Below are 15,841 nucleotides of genomic sequence, written 5' to 3'. Positions count from 1 at the left end.
TATAGTTTAGTTAACAGTATCACGCCAATGTTAATTTCATGGTTTTGATAATCGTTCTGTGGTTATATGTGATGTGAACATTAGAAGAAGCCAGATGAGGTACACACAGGAACTCTGTACTATTTTTGCAACTTTTCTGTAAGTCCAAAATTAGATCAAAATAAAAAGTTTTTAAAAATGGGTAAAGGATTTGAACAGACACTTCTCAAAAGAAGATATATGAATGGCCAATAGCACATGGAAAAGTGCTCAAGTAATTAATCATCAGAGATACAGAAATTAAAACCACAATTCTAGTTCACAACCAGTAGAGCAGCTAAAACGAAAAAGACCCTACCACCAAATGCTGGCAAGGATGCGGAGCAACTGTAACAGTCATGCATGTTGGTAGGAGCATAGAATGGTAAGAGCACTTTGGGGAAAGGTCTGCAGTTTTTTATAAAACTAAACATACACCTACGCTACCAGCCAGTAATTTTACCCCTACATATGTACCCCCCAAAATGAAAGCATCTATCCACAGAAGACATGTACTAGAAATGTTCACAGCAGTTTTATTCATAATAGCCCCAAACTGGAACCATTCCAGGCATACATCAACAGGAGAATAGCTAAACAAACTGTTATATTCATATAATGTAATACTACTCATAAATTAAAAAGAACTGACCTACTAATACATTCAACAACATCGATGAATCGCCAAAACATTATGCTGAGTAAAAGAAGTCTTTCAGGAAAGAATAAATACTATACCAATCCATTTATATGAAGTTTTAAAGCAGGCGAAACTAATCTGTAGCAAAAAAAAAAAAAAAAAATCAGAACAATGGTTGCCTCTGGGGTCTGTGGCAGTGCTCATTGACTGGGAAGGAATGTGCAGAATTTCTGGGTGACAAACACATTCCATTTCTTGATGAGGATTTGAGTTACACACGTGTATGCATTTGTGTTGGTTCACAAACTGGCCGGGTACATGGAGGGCAAGGAGAGACGGAAGAAAGAGGCAGATCTCCAGATTGGTAGGTGGCAGGTTTAATAAGCAAATGAACTTACTTACAAGGCTTGTCTTGGACGGCCACAAGACGAGTAGATCTCCACAGCCATCCACTAGAATCTTAAAAGTTTGCACAGAGGCCTTACCTGGGTTCGGTCACATGTACCTTCCAGATGGTCTCAGCAACACCTTACTTTCTCAAGGCTGCGTCCTTGAAACAACTCCCACGGCGGGAACCGCAGGCAGAGCATACATTCCAAGGACAGGGGAGGGGATGAGACGCCTCCAATTGCTTGGGGCCAGCTCGAGGTCACATCCTCTTGATGACCTCCTCCAACAATTTGTCAAAACTTATCGAATGGTACACTTAAACTTTGTATACTTCACTGTATGTGAATTTTATCTGAAAAAAAAAGAACCGTAGGCAAATATTGAACTCTAGTTAATGATATGCATGCTGAAGTTTAAGAATGAAGTACACTGACACCTTTAACTTACTTTGAAACGCATTTTAAAATGAATTGATGGGTAGATAGAGGGATAGGTAGATAGATATGTGACAAAGCAAATATAGCAAAATGTTCATTTTTAAATCCAGATTGTAGATCTTCAGTGTATAATTCTTTCAACTTTTCTAAAAGTTTGAAGTTTTCCATTGCTGGGAGGAAAAAGATAAAGGCAGAATTTATTTTTAACGTGAATTCGTTTACACTGCAGATAGTTGGTCCAACAAGCTTGAAGCGGAATGATAAATAATTACTTGTTTTTTCCAGTAATTTTATTGAGATCATAATGGTTTATAACATTGTGTAATTTCAGCTGTACATTATTACTTATCAATTTCTGAATATACTTCATCCTGATCACCCCAAGTAGTCTAATTTTTGTCCATCACCATACATATATGCCCCTTTATCCCTTTCACCCACCTCCCCAACCCCCTTCTCCTCTGGTAACCACTAATCTGTTCTTTTTATCCATGTATTTGTTATCTTACATATATGAGTGAAATCATACAGTATCTGTCTTTATCTGTCTGGTTTATTTTGCTTAACATCATACCCTCAAGTTCCATCCACGTTGTTACAAAGGGGACAATTTTGTCTTTTTTATGGCTGAGTAGTATTCCATTGTATATATATACCACATCTTCTTTATCCATTCATCTGTAGAAGGGCACGTGGGTCGCTTCCACATCTTGGCTATTGTGAATAATGCTGCAATGAACATAAATCTCTTTGGATCATTGCTTTCAAGTTCTTTGGATAAATACCCAGTAGTGGGATAGCTGGATCGTACGGCAGTTCTATTTTTCATCTTTTGAGAAATTTCCATATTCTTTTCCATGATGGCTGCACCAGTTTACATTCCCACCCACAGTGTATAAGTGTTCCCTTTTTTCCACAGCCTCTCCAACATTTGTTATTTCTCATCTTGGTAATTACCGCCATTCTGACAGTTGTAAGGTGATATCTCATTGTAGTTTTGATTGGCATTTCCCTAATAATTAGTGATGTTGAACATCATTTCATGTGTCTGTTGCCCATGTGTATATCTTCTTTGGCAAATCCTCCTCACGAAAAAAGAAAAAAAGTATACATTATAATAACTACTTCTTTACATACTGTCAGTATCACTTCATTTATAGAAAGTAACGACTAACTTAAACTGAGGTTTTTCTATGCACCTGCATTGTTCTAAGCACGTAGGATGGGTTGCCTCATTTAATCTTCACAGCAACTAGCCCCCACTAACCCCTATGGCAATGCATTGCAAATTAGAAAAAAGCATTCTTTCCTTAAGACAATTTACTGCTTTCTGCTAGAAAGTCATCACCATAATGTCACACATCTACAATGGCTCCAAGGCCAATGATACCCCTGGGTCTGAGCAACTCATGACTTGTACAACAGTAACTGGGAGCCCTGACAAGAGTTCTGTAAAGTACAATTACTAGGCCCAGGGTTAATATTTAGGCAGTTCCACAAATAGAGTAGTATTGGTAGTTTCAAATATTGAAATATTTACTGGTGGTAAAAAATTAAAACTTGAGCCCCTCAATGTGTCTGCAGCCACTCCAGTCATGAGGGCCCATTCTTTAGGACCCTCTGGTCTCCCCATGTTCAGCAACTACAGGATTAGCAGAGCAGAGGGCCCCAGATCCCCAGTCCAGGGCTATGGCCAATGTCTACTATGATTGGTCTAATTGGTCAGTGTCTGTGAAGATTATTAAAGTGTAACAGTATGCCTCATTATCCCCAATTTACTGCTCGGGATACTGAGGCACACAAAGATAAATTATGAGAGATCTCAAAGCTAATAAGCTGTAGAAACAAAATTTGAACTCAGTAGTCTGACCTCAGACTTGGCCACCATACGTCACGGTCTCAACATCAAAACTCCCAACGGGAGGCTCATCTAAAATTGCCTTCCTGACCCACTTTGATCAGTTCTGGTGACCAGCTCCATGGACTGTCCTAAAGCAGACTGGCCTTTGGGTGACTCTAACTAAAGAAAGGCCCCATGGGAGAGACTGAGTGAACAGTCTACCTCACCAGGCCCTCCAACAGAAACACTGGAACATAATAATTACCATGAGTCTGAGTTTGTTGGTGCCACATCCACAGCTCAGGCTGTCTTTTGGACCAAGGAGGACTAGAATGTGTGCTTGCTGATTCCAACCTAACTTGGAGTGGATTTGCAGCAATTTCCAGCTGCCTTTGGTATATGCTGCTATTGACAGTGTTTGAAAACCCTGGGCTTGGCCTCCCAAGTGCTCTGGGATCCTCAAATGAAACAGAGCCCAGAGGTCCTTCATGATCTGTCTCTCCTGGGAGTGGGAGGTCTAGTGAATTCTATCCTAGTTCTTCCTTACATTAATTAGAACCAGACGTGATCTAACAGGAGAATACAAGGTGTGATTGCTTCCCTCAGGGATTGCACATTGAACTGCAGGTGATAATTAACACAGAAGGAACAAGAGTAACCAACGCAAGAATCTTTATCTTTCCTAAAACAAGACTAGGTCAATTTTTTTAGGACAGCCCTTGTAGCGGCTACTGTTTCTGTCAACCCAGCATACCATGCTCTTTCTTATAGCAACAGGCCACCAAGATGTTCTTGGGATTCTAGATGAGCCAATCAGAATCCTTCCCTGGGATCTTTTCCCTCTCTGGATACAAAGTCATACGGGGATCAATCCAAAGCTTATATAGGTCTTAGTCCAACTTCACCCAATGGCATGCTAGTGTGCTCTAGGAGTGAAGGAAAACAAATATGGCAGAGAAAGCAAAGACAGAAATAAACACAGGAAAACAGAGAGAGAGCCCTGGGAGACTTCAACATCCTCACTCCAAATAACCCAGTCAGCCCCTACCCTTCCCACAATTTGGCTATGAGAGTGTATACAACCCCCTAGCTTCAGCTGAGTTGACTTGGGTTTCTCTCACTTATACCCAAAGAGTTCTGACTAATATAGGTGCATCACACTCCTATAGATGTTCAGAATCAATGTGTGAATGCCAGAGGGGTGGGGGCTTAATTCCTAGTAACATTTAAACTAGAATTGGACCTTGAAAGATGATAGAATTTAGATAACTAAATCAATGAAGTGAGAGCAAGCCACATCAACTTGAGTAATGGCACTGCAACTGTAATACAAATAAAAATCCAGCAGCTACCACGATACCTGGTGAATAGAAAATTCTGAAAAGAATGCTTGTTAGAATAATTAATAAGGGAATGAATGAAGGAATGAGTATAGTATGGGGGTAGGAGTACATGCCTACCTAACTGCCAAGAAGAAATACACACTCACACATCAGAAAATTGATAGGGCTATACAAAATACACAAAATAATCCACGTGAAAGGCAACACAGGCTGCTATTCTATTTCTTTGGGGGAAAATGTTAAAAATTAACAATTTTTTCATCAACATACAAAATAAAGCCTAGGCATGCCATCTTACAGAGGAGTCAGCCAATCCTATGTCTGAGTAATCTGTGCCTTTATCCGCCAACCATTTTCATTGTTACGCCTATGAATAAATGGGTAGTTTTGTGGAAAAAGAGGAAAGAGTAGAAGGGTTTTGACAGGTGGGGAACAAAATGAAAAATATGTTTAATGAAGAGCTATCTGCTCTGGAGAATGAGTAGGTTAGTTAAGATGAGTAGACATATGTGGGAGGTTAGTTAGGAGGTGGGTAGGGCAATAGTCCAGACCCATTAGCAATGTGACCAGGGAGGAAAGGATGAAGGTGAGAGATATTTCAAAGAAAAAAAACTCACCAATGTTATTGATTGACTGGGTACAAAGGATAAAAGAGAAGGAAGTGGGAAAGATCTTGAGTCCTTATAGCTGAAATTTCCCACCAGAACATCACTATCTTGTCCCAGTTGCATCTTCCAGATAAGAGAAATGGTAAATAACATTGTATTCTGAAATTCTCCAGAAGTCAGCCTCTCTGAACCTTGGTGCTAAAACAACTGTCACTGTGAAGGACTTCGTGTGGCCTTGCGTTCATAAAAGAGGAGGGATGAGAATTACTGCTCAGAGCTCCTTTGCTGTTACCCACAACCTGGCAGTAATTTATCATGTGTGCCCAGCTGCCAGCTGGGTTGTTTGTTTTCCATATAAACCTCCTATCTCCCACACTGGACCAAGCAGAGCCTCAAAAAAGTCCCTACTGCAAGGCAAAATATGTTCATGCCCAACTAACTGACAGAATCAAAAATCAAAAAGCCAAGTTGCTGTAGGGAAAATACCTACCTTCACTTGCACAATATTCCCCCACTCTGACTCCTTGACCACTACTCCCTATACACATTGAGGCTGGATTGTTGCCCATGACAGAAACTGCTGTAGTCCACTCAGTATCCATCTCCTCCCACAATGCTGGCCTTCCTTACTAACAGAATGCCTGTGATCCAACTAAATGGTTACATTTCCCAGCCTCTCTTGGAGCTGATATGCTTGAAGGGAGCTGACTCGCTGGTAGGGTATGATCTTTTTGCTCTTCCCCTCTTTCTTATCTCCTAAAAGCCAGAAGAGTAGACTGGATTTCCAACAACCAACTTAGACCATGAGATGACAGTGGAAATGGCAACCACATGCTAACAAGATAGAGCAGAAAAGTAAGGAACCCAAGTCCCTGAAGACGGTGCCATTGCCATAACAACTTGGAGCTGCCTACCCTTGGGTGTCTATTATCATACATTTTGGCTCATTGCATCCACCCCTGTTGAGAGGACCCCTTCATAGATTCGGAAATTGAGTCTCCAAAGGTTTAAGCAGGTTGTCCAAAGTCTCACATGCTGTCAGTGACTCAAACCCAGTCCCCAACTGTCCAATGCTTTCTACATCAGAAGGACTTGACTAAAAGGTCCTAGAGGTGGCTCTCAGCTGCAGAACACCATGCATCAGCTTCAGTTTAGTTTTCCTCTCTCACCATGCCCAGAGTTCCCTCCAGAGGGATCATACCATCACACTCAGGGCCTTCCCAGCAAACATCAAATGTCTGTTCTACCCTGCGAGAAAGGAACGTATAAACCATACCACCAAGAGGTGAGAAGCCGGGAAGAGGTGTTATGGATATAAAGTTCAGTGACTAAGCTTTAGAAACCAGAGCAGATCTTCTCCATTCATATCGGAAAAGCGGGAATGCTGAGCAGTCTCCTTGGAAGGGAAAAGAAAAGATGTCATCACCAGAGCATGTGACTGTCCCATTGACAGAGCCCTGAGGGCCTTTCACTTGTCCTTAGAAAAAGACACAGCAACAGCAAACTGACTGCCACACACCCAGCAATCCATCCTAAAACAAGAACTGCAGCCTAAGGTTCAAATATCAGGCGCTGAACCCTTCAGCCTTGCTAAGGGAACACCTCTATCTTTAACCCTTTATTGTGCTGTGTTGTACAGGGCATTCTCTATACCTGTCTGTTGTGGGTAGAAAACAATTAACGAAACAGCTTACAGTTGTATTTATTTTCTATTCCGTACTTCTCTCTGACCCCATGTTTTTGATCCTCAAAATTTGTTCCTTTCAAAAAAAAATCTGTTGGAGATGTGTATGTTAAAAAGAAAGAGGAGGAGGAAGAGGTAGAAAAAGAAGAGGAGGAAGAAAAAGCTTTGGGAAAGAAGGGGGATGGGCTTTGAAAAGCAAAACCTGGTTGAAAGTGAAGATCAAGGTAAATGTGAGTTGGAGGAAATAATATTGGGCTCAGAATGAAATGTACCCAAAAAGCAGTTGGCCTAGGTTTATTGTGTGGCTGTAAATGTGTTCTAGAGGCTTCTGAGAAGTTCTCAGAATGCAGGGTGATCTGCTCTTGAGGCGTCCTAACTAATACCTGTCTCCTGAGTACCAGCCCTTCTAAGGGTTTTATTTCCCTGGGTCAAATGATGGTAATCCCTATGGGCAAAAACAAATTTAGCAATTGTGAGACTCCACCTGGGGGGAAGTTCTGAGGTTCCTGTGGGATGTCTGTCTGGGGGTAGATTGATATTAGGAAAAACAAACTGATTTAGCTCGTGACTTTAAGACCATGTTTTTTCCTCATTGATTTATTCATAAAATATTTTTGGAGTATCTATGGTGTGTAAGCCACTGAGCCCGGAGCAGCAGGACCCAGGTGAAAAGGATCCAGGCCATCCTCAGTCCTGCAGTCCTCTAGTGTCAATATTTTACCAATTTTTATACCATGAAGTATAGAAACTTTACCCTTCCCCATGCATGACATAATTTTATATATTTCTTCTATGTATATTTAGAACCACATCAAGACAGTGTTATAATTTTTGCTTCAATAGTCAAACTTAATTTAGAAGACTCAAGAGTGGGCGGGCCCATGGAGGGAGGCTGAGAGGGCTTTGCAGACTCATTATCCCAGGTTCCTTCACTTTTATCTGCTAAAATGACCTATTTCTGAAGTATATAATTTTTTTGTGTAGACATGCCATTGGAAAAAAATGATGAGGAAAACTACCATAAAAAAGGCATTCAGGAGCTTGTCAAAGTGAGAAAATCAAGACCCAGCTCTGGGACCTGGCTCAGCCAGTCCCCCACTCTGTACCTCATTCTGCCACTACTTTATACAGCTATAGGGTAGAGCCCTTACATGGTCCCACCCAGCCTGCAGGAAGGACTGGAGACAAACAGCTTCACATTTCATGAAAAATAGAAACTAGAAGTTTGAGTTGGCTAAACCCTGAGTTCAGAAGTTAGGGAGCAGTTTCAGATCCTGAATCTTTTATTGAGGAATGGCTGTCACTGGCCCCTAAGAACCCGATCCCTTCCTGATGAAGTCTGGGGAGATGGGATCTGCTCCTCATCTCTTAGCTTAATATTAATGAAAATGTCCTCTCTCTGTCCTTCTACATACTCTACAGCAGTAGGGAAACACAGGACTTCCAGCTCTGTGGGTGTGGAGGTGGGGGAACTGTCGGGATGGCTACTCTGGCCTTGTTCACTTCCCGCCCCAAAAGAAAAGTGTTCACCAGTGACCTACCTTTGCTTTCTATCTCAACACCAATGAGCCTGCAAGCAGCTCTGAGTGAGTGATACTGGGCTCTAGTCCTACTCCCATTTGTGCCAAGAATTGTAGAAGATCTAGGAATTTACCCTACTTGCAAGCTAACAAGTTAGCCTGCCACGGTTTCGTGGATCCTGGCATAAGACACAAGATTCATGGATCAGAGACCAAGGACTTTATTACTCACTATACAGCAAGCAGCATGAGCTCCATGTTTGCATAGGTTCCCATTGACCCTCAAGCCACAAATCCCATAAGGGAGATGCAGAATAGCCCAGATGGATGCTGTGCATGCACTGGATTTGCATCACAGCTAAGGAACTCCAATCTTAGGAAACCCCTAATCTTATAAGGGGGTTACTAGCAAACCTGTCCAATCTTTGCCCAGAGAGAGAAATTTTTATACTGACCAGGAAACAGTGCTGCCCTCTGCCCCAAAGGGAGACACTCTCTCTATCTTCTAAGCTTGTTTGCTACACAAATATCCTTGAAAATATAGTCCAGAACAAAAGCTGTCACAAGACATGCAGAAATAGGAAGGACCCGTGAAGAATGATCTCCTGACATTCCTTTGTGTGCTCTCTCATGAAGCCATATTACTTTGCTTTCTAATGCTAATTTCAGCTTGAAAGTAAAACTCACTGTGATTATTTGATAAATATCTGTCTCTCCACAAAACTGTAAGCTCATAAAAGTCGTGACACTTGCTACTCTCGTCCTACCAAGCCCAGCTCCTAGTAAGTGTCTGGCACCATGTAGGTACTCAATGGATTGATGAACAGCCTAGCTAGGAGCAACTGGGGAAATGCAAATTGGCCCATTGGATGTTTGCTTGTGACATAAAGCTGGAGGGGCTTAAAGTGTGGATGTGGAATTTGTATCATTACCTGGCAATGTCTGCACAATCCCACCTTTTTCCCTTCTTTTTGGTGTTCTCTCCATCAATGTATCAAAGTACAAGACAATCTTTTTTAAGGGTTACACAGGAAATTTATACATCTCTAACTGGAGCAAACCATTAACTAACTAAACAATTTAGACTAAATATGCTAATATAGAAGATCTTTTTTTTAAAGAAAGGGATAAAGGAACTTCAAGAGGATAAATAGAAAAGGGAAATGTCGAATCTGAATAAAATTTCTATTTTCTTTAATTACTGAAACCCTCTTCTAACAAGAACCTGAAACCATCTATATTTAAGTACTGTATGCCCCAAGGGTCTCTCCAGGTCTCAGGGGAAATGTGATTATGTTATTGGTGCATGCAAATTCCAGGCATGCAAGTTCAGCAGCTTCTGGGCTGCAAGGTATAACCCAAACTATTCCATGGACCTAGTCCTGAGTTGGGGTCCCTGGAAAGACTGGCTGGACCCTCTGACCACTGCAGTCAGCAACACAGTTGCATTGCCTTGTTTTACAAGCTGAGCAAATTCCCAGACTTGTGGCTGGAAGTAAAACTTCTGGACAGTTGTTTCTGCCCAGTCCCCAAGGATCTCACCAGAGAGGGTAGTAGGGAAATGACCTGTCCAGCAAACCTGACTCAGTCCTGTATGTCCATATTTCTCAAAGTATGTTTTGGGGCTCCTGGGACTTCTCTGATGGCTCTAAACATGTATAAAAATGCAAGTCATTTGTTTGAATCTCAGAATGATGCTCAATTCAAGAAATGTCCAATATTTACCTGCATCAAGGGGCTCCTTATCAATAATCCACTGAGTGAGTTACTGAAGGTGACGAAAGTTTGGTATTCACACATTTAAATTAGCAGATCACTAGAGTTTGCAAAACACGCTAATTCGGCATTCTGCCATGCAAGGCTTGGAAAAGTCACAACGCTTCTACTGCTCAATCAGTGAGGAGACAGCTCCGGTACCAGGCATCATTGATATTGTTTTGAGTTGGTAGGAGAGTGTGGTTAAGAGAAAGCTGTAGCATCAGCTTTCCTAGATTTGAAATCTGGTCCCTCCTGGACTAACTGTGTGACATTGAGAAGCAACTTAGCTTCTCTCTGTGTCTTCATTTCCTCGTGTGTAAAGTGGAAAGAATAGGAGTACCCATCTTAGGGTTTTTGGGTGAACTAAGGGACATAACCCAACAAAATGCTCAGCACAGTGACTAGTGATAATGCTCAATAAATGAGATTGTGAATACTTGGCATTTTCAGTTGCAGCTACTCTTGTGTCAATCACCATTTTAGTAATGTTACTATTAGGTGTCATTTTTGTTGATGCTTTTGTTGTGTAATTGTTGCATCGTTGCCATTTTGTTTTTAAATACTTGCTGTGTTGTTACATCTTGGTCTCGCTCATTTTTTCTACCAAGTTCTTTTTCCATTGGGAAGAGGGAAAGGCTGGAGTGGAGGGACTCTGGAGGCCACTGCTCTGAGGCTGCCACCCTTGTCCCACCTGCCCCACACTGGTGAGCAGCACCAGGCTGCCTGCAGTCTCTGGGAGGGGCCAGTCCAGCATGGGAAGAAGGCCGAGCATAGAGTGATAGGCCACTAACGCATCATCATAGCACGTCCACACACACTCTTGCCTTAGGACATGGAACCGAGTGCCAGACAGATGTCAGCACTGGAGGCAACCAGAAGCAGGTCCTGACAGGGGCCGGAGGAATCAGGATGACTTTGGCTTCACAAAGATTCTGAAAAATCATTCCTTTTTACTTTTGTTCAGGAAGATTCCCTGACACAGCTTTTCTTTAATTCCACTGTCGTTCAAACCACCAGCTTAAAACTTAGGCTCAGAAAGGAAAAAAATCCTTAGGTTTCCTTCCTTATCTTGTTTCCTACAAGTTCCTCTTCTCAGGTGAGCACTTGTGAAGACCTGCACGTGGATTTTAAGGTCCGAAAACTCTGGTTTCAATACTAACTATGCTATTCTTTAGTTGTGCAACCTAAGGCAAGTTACTTTACCTTTCCAAGCCTCCATTTCCTCATCTGCAAAATGGGAATAATAAGGCCTGACTCATAGGATTGTGATGAGGATTCAATGGAATAATGCATATGAAGGCACCTGGCCAACACGTTGCTGCCACACTGCAAATGTGATTTTTATGCACACATGCATGTACACAACACTCACACTCACTCAATAAGTCCCTTCACTTTCATTTGATCATGTGGCCCAAACTGGTTCATTCAGAGCTGATAACTCCCATCCTGGGGGTAGTGTCCTAGACTCCCCAGATGCTGGAAGATAGTAGGCAAAACAACATATAAGATCCTGCAGAACCACATTCTTCTTTCTTAGAGCCATGCTAAGTGCTGAGGCTGACTGTTTAACCAGCTGACCGGAGCTGAAGCACCCGGGTAATTAGTGGCCATTCCCAAGAGTCCCTGGGAGGCCACACATTGTCCTTGTAGTACCATCCCTACCCCAGACACTTTTGTGACTCTTCTTTCAGAATTGCCTTCATAGCATAGAGCACATTCTTTGGAATACTCTCAGTGGTGGTAAGCCTGCCTCCATTTTGGGTGGATATAATTTTTTTTAATTTTTTTATTTTGAGATAATTGTATATTCACATGGTTGTGAGAAATAATACAGAGAGATCCTGTCTACACTTTACCCAGTTTTCCCTCAATGGTAACATCTTACAAAATCATAGTACAGTATCACCACCAGGACATTGACATTGATACAGTCAAGATACAAAACATTTCCATCACCTTCACCAGGATATCTCGTGGTGTCCTTTTATAGCCATACCCACGTCTCTCCCACCCCTACCCCCTCCTTAACCCCTGGTAACCAACCACTAATCTGTTCTCCACGTCTATAATTTTGTCATTTCAAGAATGCTTTGTATGGGGAAGTACACAGTATGTAACCTTTAAGATTAGCTTTTTTCTACTTGACAAAATTCCCTGGAGATTTATGCAAGTTGTTCACTCTTTTTATTGCTACGTAGTATTCCTTTATAAGGATATACCACAGTTTAACCATTCACTTACTGAAGGACAGTTGCGTTATTTCTAGTTATTGGCTATTATGAATAAAACTACCACTAATGTTCATGTACAGATCTTTGTGTGAACATGTTATAATTTCTCTGAGATAAATTCATGAGAGTGCAAGTGCTAGATTATATGCTAGGTATACATTTAGTTGCATAAAAAATTGCCAAGCAGTTTTCCGGAATGGCTGTACCATTTTACATTCCCTCCAGAAATGTGTTAGTGATCCAGTCTCTGATTCCTCACCTGTCACTACTTTTTATTTTAGCCAGTATCACCGGTGGGTAGTGATATCTCATTATGGTTTTAATTTGCATTTCCCTAATGGCTAATGATCTTGAATATCCTTTCATGTGTTTACTGCCATCTCTATATCTTCTTTGCTGAAATGTCTGTTCATATCTTTGCTCATTTTCTAAATGGATTCTTTGGGAGTTTTTCTGGATATAACTTTTTATTAAGTAATTTGAGCTAAGTGTTTTGAACACCTTGAGTGGTTTCTCTGGGTAATATCATTTCATACTCCACCAACACAGCAACATACCAACACACACACACAACCAAAAACATGTCTGTAAACCAATGAGCCTCCTTTTCTTGTAAGGGTCTTAAATGGGCTCAGAGCACTTGCCAAAACATACACTGCCAAAGTTCTTAAACTGCTTTAATCATGGGTCTCTCTGTGAATCTGATGAATATAAGAGACACTCTTTCCACACACACACATACACACAGAATTGTACCTCCAACTTTATGGGGTTCCAGGGGCCACTGAAGCCAGCAATGAATTCCAGGTTAAGAAAACCTAATTTGGCAGAATGCCTCAGAGGTTGACTGGAAGTGGCTTTGAAGAACTCCACACTCATCTGGAAATTATAGCTTCAGAGCAGGTTTAAAACTTCCAGCAGTGGACATCAGTCTCCAGTGGGTCAAAACTACATTGGCGCTCGTTCCCCAGGTGCCTGGGCTCGCCTCCAGATCTGAGTAAGCCTGAGACGGAACCCAGAAGTCTTATTTCACACAGCTCACTAGCTGCGACTGGGAAGCCCAGCTGGGTTCAACGAGCCCCGGCATCCACCCTCCGTCACTAATGGGCATTTTCCTTTTACTTAAAGGACTCAGGGCAGGAGATTATACAATCTCCAGAGTGTAATTCTCTCTTTGGTGAAAAAGGAATTTTCCCTTTAGACTCTGGCCTAAATACGCTTGGGACCTCCCTCATCTCCGATTCTCAGGACAAATGCATCTTTACAGTGCCACCAAGGAAACTTTCAAATCCTTAAGGCTGTTACAGAGGCGGCTCTCTAGGCTTCTGCATCCTGAAGCAAATCCCTGCAGGGTGCTTTCAATTCTCCCCATCATGTTCTCTTTGCAAAGTGAGCGTTTGCTTTCTATCTGCTGTATCCTATCCTGCAAAATCCTGTCCGCCGGGTAGAACACCATGCCTGATAACTCTCGGGTTACCTGCACAGAGCAGCGGTGTACGCTAGGTTACCTGCAGAGATCAACGAGGCGCACTGACTTCTCCGCACAGAGCAGTGGAGTGTGCTCGTTTACCTGCAGAGATCAGTGGGCTGTGCTGGCTCACCTGTACAGAACAGCAGGATGCACTTCTTCACTTGCAGAGATCAGTGGGCTGTGCCGGCTCACCTGTACAGAATAGCAGGGTGCGCTACTTTACCCGCACAGAGCAGTGGGCTGTGCTGGCTGAGGCTCCACAGGCACCATTGGGCTCTAAAGGCCAAATCCCAGCTGGTCTCAAATCCCTCCTCTACCCTTAACTAGCTGGGCATCCTTGGGTATGTTTCTTAACCTCTCTGGGCTCCAGCTCCCTTAGGTATAAAATGGGAATAACAAAATTCCACCATCCTCACACTGAAGTTGAGAGGATTGGATGAGACAATACATGCATAGTTCCTGGCATAAAAGGGACATTTGGTAGGCATGAGTTCCCTTTCTTTTTCGTAGATATTGACTTAATGGTATGTTTCCACCCAGAGTGAGTTTCCCCTAAGCTCTGAGTGGATTAACCTGCCCCTCCCCTTCTCTCCCCACAAGGAGACGCTTGGCTTCACACACTCCTTTTTACTTCCCTGGTGCAACGGGGTCCCTGCAATGCACCACTGGTTCCTCCTGGTGAGTTCCGTACCTCCCACGGCACGGATCAGGTGGGCCTCTTGGCAATTGGGGTTCTCAGGCTTCTGTTAATGAATTCTCCAGCAGGACAGAGCACAGAGTTTGTAGGCCCAGAGTCGGGCGGCAGGGCGGTGTATTCATAGCTTAATCATGCCACTCCTCCAAACCAGCAACATCTGCTGCCCCTTTGGCCTAAAGGGAGTTCTTTCCTCTGACAGCAACTGAAGTAGAATCTCAAAAGCAAAGAACCAGACTGCTCCAGAAAGCAGAGATTACTCACATATACAGGTCCCCCAGGGACCACAAAAAGCTTCAGCCACAGCCCCCCATGTGTCACACCCTGCTTCAGAGTATTATTCTCCTTGACTTAAATGCAGTATAACATTCCCTCTCCTCTGCTCACGTGCACAGCTCTTTAGCTGGGTGCAAGGGCTTCTTCATACTCCCCAACATCCATGACATCTCTCGGATGGCCAGGCCCCAAGGTGGCTTGACTCCAGCGCCAGACTGCATGAGCCAAAACCTAGCTCTGCCTCTCTCTAGCTTGGTGACTTTGATCAAGTTACTGAACCTCCCTGTGCCTCAGTTTCCTCATCTATAAAGCAGAAATGATAACAATTCCTACCTCACACGGTTACTGTCAGGATGAAGTGGTTAATACTGCCAAGTACTTAGAACAGTGCCCAGCATCTAATAAAGCACTATATGCATTGTGGCTTTACTACTATTACAGTATGTATTACCAGAAACTTGAAACCCATAGGAAGGGCCAGTGATGACAAGGACAGTAACTGAACCAGGCTCTCTGTGGCCCCCATCACTGCCCCCAGTGCTGCTACAGCTGCTGGTTCAACTTCATCTTATTCCAGGCCAGCTGTGCTGAAGACTCTGGGAAAATTGTCTCCTCTCCCCACCCTCCTAATCCAAGGACTCTATCTTCAATAGGCAGAGGGCTTAGGGGCAGAATCATTTCCGCAGAGCCAGCTAGCCCTTATCTACATCATCCTCCCGGGTGAATCAAAACTCCAAAGGCAGTAACAGTTCTCTTTGCTCAGTTGCACTGAACTTTCTAAGTCCTGCTTTGGTATTTTCCCAGGGACTAGGGTATGGTTTATCCCTGCCCAGTAGCAGTTGCCCACTCTAGACATTTCTCCATCTTCTGGTACCCCCTCTCCATTTTTGCTGCCTGCCAACATAGTAGTGAAGAGTACATGGCATGG

This window comes from Equus quagga, chromosome 6 (genome assembly GCF_021613505.1).
Source record: "Equus quagga isolate Etosha38 chromosome 6, UCLA_HA_Equagga_1.0, whole genome shotgun sequence".
In the NCBI taxonomy this organism is placed as follows: Eukaryota; Metazoa; Chordata; class Mammalia; order Perissodactyla; family Equidae; genus Equus; species Equus quagga.
This window is presented reverse-complemented; position numbering follows the sequence as displayed.